Source organism: Pan troglodytes, chromosome 2 (genome assembly GCF_028858775.2).
Source record: "Pan troglodytes isolate AG18354 chromosome 2, NHGRI_mPanTro3-v2.0_pri, whole genome shotgun sequence".
Taxonomy (NCBI): Eukaryota; Metazoa; Chordata; class Mammalia; order Primates; family Hominidae; genus Pan; species Pan troglodytes.
In genome coordinates this window covers 100,029,818-100,033,589 of record NC_086015.1, presented here as the reverse complement: position 1 = coordinate 100,033,589, position 3,772 = coordinate 100,029,818, and positions in this window count along the sequence as shown.

Genomic DNA, 3,772 nt, shown 5'->3' with positions numbered 1-3,772 from the left:
GCCAAAGGTGTTGGCTGCTACTGCTATGACAATTGTCTGTGAGAGTTTTAGAATGATATTATTTTCATAAATTACTATATTCAGTTTACTGATATTTTACTTGATATTTTTCTTGATATTTTTTGACTAACAGATGAGATTAGTAGTTTTATTTTTATACCATTATAATCTAGTTTTGGAATTGGAGTCATACTAGTTTGGGATTAAAGTAATATGGGCTTGTTAAAGTGAAAGTATTGTTCTCATGCATGTAATCCCAGCACTTTGGGAGGCTGAGGTGGGCGGATCAACTGAGCTCAGGAGTTTGAGACCAGCCTGGCCAACATAGTGAAACCCCGTCTCTATTAAAAATACAAAAATTAGCTGGGCATGGTGGTGGGCACCTGTAATCTCAGCGACTTGGGAAGCTGAGGCAGGAGAATCACTTGAACCTAGGACGCAGAGGTTGCAGTGAGCCGAGATTCTGCCATTGCACTCCAGCCTCCTGGATGACAGAGTGAGACTCTGTCTTTAAAAAAAAAAAAAAAAAAAAGTGATATTATCACAGAATCTTTGGGGTGTCGCTTTTCTGGCCACAAACCTCTGTGGCCAGTGGCACCTCTGCCCAAGTTCTTGTCCTGCATCCAGGAAGAATGAGGTATGCAGACAAGTGGAGGGTGAGCAAAATGAAGAGGAGATTTATTGAGTGTTAGGAGTGCTAGGAGGAGACCCACTGTAGTTAGCTCTTCTCTGTAGGCAGGTCATCCTGACGTCTGCAGCTTTCAGCAGAGAGGAGGCCTGGAGAGGGTGGCTCCTCTCTGCTGCTGATCATTCCAATGTCTTCCCAGCTTCTAGCAGGGAGGAGGCCCTGGAGTGGGTTGCTTTTCTCTGTAGCTGGTAGTCCTGACATCTCTGCAGGTCTCTGAAGCTCTCAGCAGGGAGGGTAGCTCCTCTCTGCAGCTGGTCCTCCTGTCATCTGCTGAGCTCTGGCTGAGCCTGGGGCTTTTATGGGCCTCAGATGGGAGGAAGTGCATGCCAATTGGTCCATGGGAGGCAATGGGCTGGTGGCAAAGGCACCACAAGTTCCCACTCTGGTTGTGGGACTGGCAGTCTGCCCCCAGCCTTCAGGCCCTCCTTGGCCTGAAAGTGGGGCCTCACCAGGGACCCTCCCCCTTCTGCCCAGGAATCTGCTTCCTGCTGCCTTTATGGTGCCAAGGTTCACCAGACTTTGCTCCCAGATTAGAGTATGCACTTGAGCAAGCACTTCTGAGCCTGCAAAGGCAGGGTGAGGGAGGCAGTCCTGGCTCCTGTCTGCTCTGTGGAGCAGGAGGCTCAAGTCTGCAGCCATGGTTTGGGCAGCTGCAGCTGGGCCAATGAGGGCAGGGTTCTGCCTGCTCTTGGTCCCCCAGTAGCACAGGGAGGTTTGAATCTGCAGCCACAACTTGGGTGGCTGTAGCTCTGCCCAGAGGGATGGGGGTCCTGCCTGCTCTGTGGAGTGCGAGGCCTGGGTATGTAGCCAGGGTTTGGGTCTGCAGCAGCACCCATCACCTGGGGAGCCGCTTCCACCTCAGATTGGAAGAGGTGGGGCTTCTGCTTGTCCCCAGCTCCCACTGGTTCCATGGAGCGTGCAGCCCTGGCCTCCCTGCTGCAGCTGCTGTGATGGCAGCGGCAGGCCATCTGGAGCCATCACTGCCATCAGTATTTAAAATAACATAGAGATATTTGTTATAGAAGTTTAGAGAGATATCAACAATTCAAACTTTCTTTTTCAAAAGGAAGTTTGAATTTCTGTCTGTGTGTGTTTTGTACTTGAATCTTCTTAAGAATTACTGTTAAATTTTTGTTCAAGTGTCTCTATCTTTTCTACAGTTTTATTTTATTGTCATTATATTTGGAATGATCCTAATGGATTTTTTTTTCCTCTGGATGCTGGACCTTCTTGAGTGTGATGCTGTTTCACAGTAATTTCTGATTTTATTTTTCTATCAAACTTTAGGCTAAAATTTTCAGTGTACTATCTTAATTAAGGGAATAATTTAGGCAGTTTTGAGTACTTCCTCTATTCTTTCAGCCATTAGAGACTTTTTTTATTATATACCCTCATATTTTATTAGAAAGTTCCATATAAAATGATTTTTAACAGATTTGTGGTTTTCTATTGATACACATGTTTGCAAAAATGTTTTCATAGTGAATTTTTATGCCACTCACTTAAATTTAAGCCCTCTTTCTGATATCTGCTCTGCAGAACAAATTCAATGAAAGGGTATATTCTTGACTGGCCTTTAAAAAAAATGTTTTCATTCCTCAGTTTTCACCACTAAGAACTGCAACAGATTCAATAGGATGTTATTATATGTTTAGTCATATTAAGATTCGAATACAAGTACCAGTGCATTGTAAGAAGATGTTATATCTATACTTATGGATAATTTAGAAATAAATTCTATTTATTTCTTTGCCAGAGACAGCAAAAGTTATAAGAAAAAATTATTTGCATGCACAATAGCTGAGCTAACTTGCATTTAATAGTAAGAAGATCAATTAATTCTCAGTGACACAAGTGTTTGTGTGAAGAATGCTCTAGTACAAAACAAATTTGAGATTTAATAGGTTTGATCTTCAAAGACAAGATCAATATAGATCCGAGTCCACCAGTCCTCCTAAGAATACTAATGTATGTCTACTACTATAAACTTTAATATTCCAAAGGAAAGACTAATTTAAGGAATAAATTTAAAAAAATAAAACTACTGGAAAATCAGTCAAAAATATTAAATATGAACTGTTACAGCCAAAAGGAACCTGAAGAGAAAAGACAACGAAATGTAGTGAAGGCATCCTGGATGGGATCCTGGGATAGAAAAAAGACAATAGGTAAAAACTAAGAATACCTGAATAATGCATAGACTTTAATAATAATGTAACAATATTGGTTTCTTAATTGTAATAAATGTACTACACTAATATAAGTTGTTTATAATAGGGAAAGCTGTTACAATTTTTTTTAAAATCTAAAACTGTTCTAAAATTTGAAAATATGAAAAACGAATTGACCAGTTTTGAAACTTCAATAATACAATTTTTCCTCCAATATTTACTGTGATATTAAGTTAAAAACTTTTGGAAATTGGGTTTAGTCTTTTAGGATTTAGAGTTCTACAAGATAAGTTACAATTTCATTGTATTGAATTGTCCAGAATCTGAGAAAATTAGTAGAGAATCATTTTACCATTGCCTTACTAGAAGAAAGTCAATGCCAGTGATTAAAATTATGCAGACATTATAGTTCTGGAAGACATTCTTATGAGAGGACTAACATAACAGATTTATGGAAATATACTTGAATTTAAAGAGATTCCCTTAGAAAATAAATTCAAATATATGAATCCCTCTTTAATACTTGAACTGTTAACAAGCTAAGTGTAAATGAATTTTCTGTATATACTCTCCTGTCTTACAGAGTTCATTATAAAATTTTACTCTAGGGAAATTAAAAATTGTTCACTTAAAAGGCTGAATTAGGATAATAAAGCAAAATAAACATTTGACTATAAATTTTTAGAGGAGTTATAATTCATCAATGAATGCTGAGTTCCTGATACTATTTCTATGTTTGATAGAGCATCTCTAAGATTCACAAGAAACATAACAGTGTATTAAACAAAGTACAACTCTATCCATCAAACATCTAGCTATAGGTTTAAAATATGCTTATCCATTGTTTTCATTGGTTATGTTTTTCGCTTCATTACACTGGCTAATGAGATTTCAAATATCTAATACCTTAGAA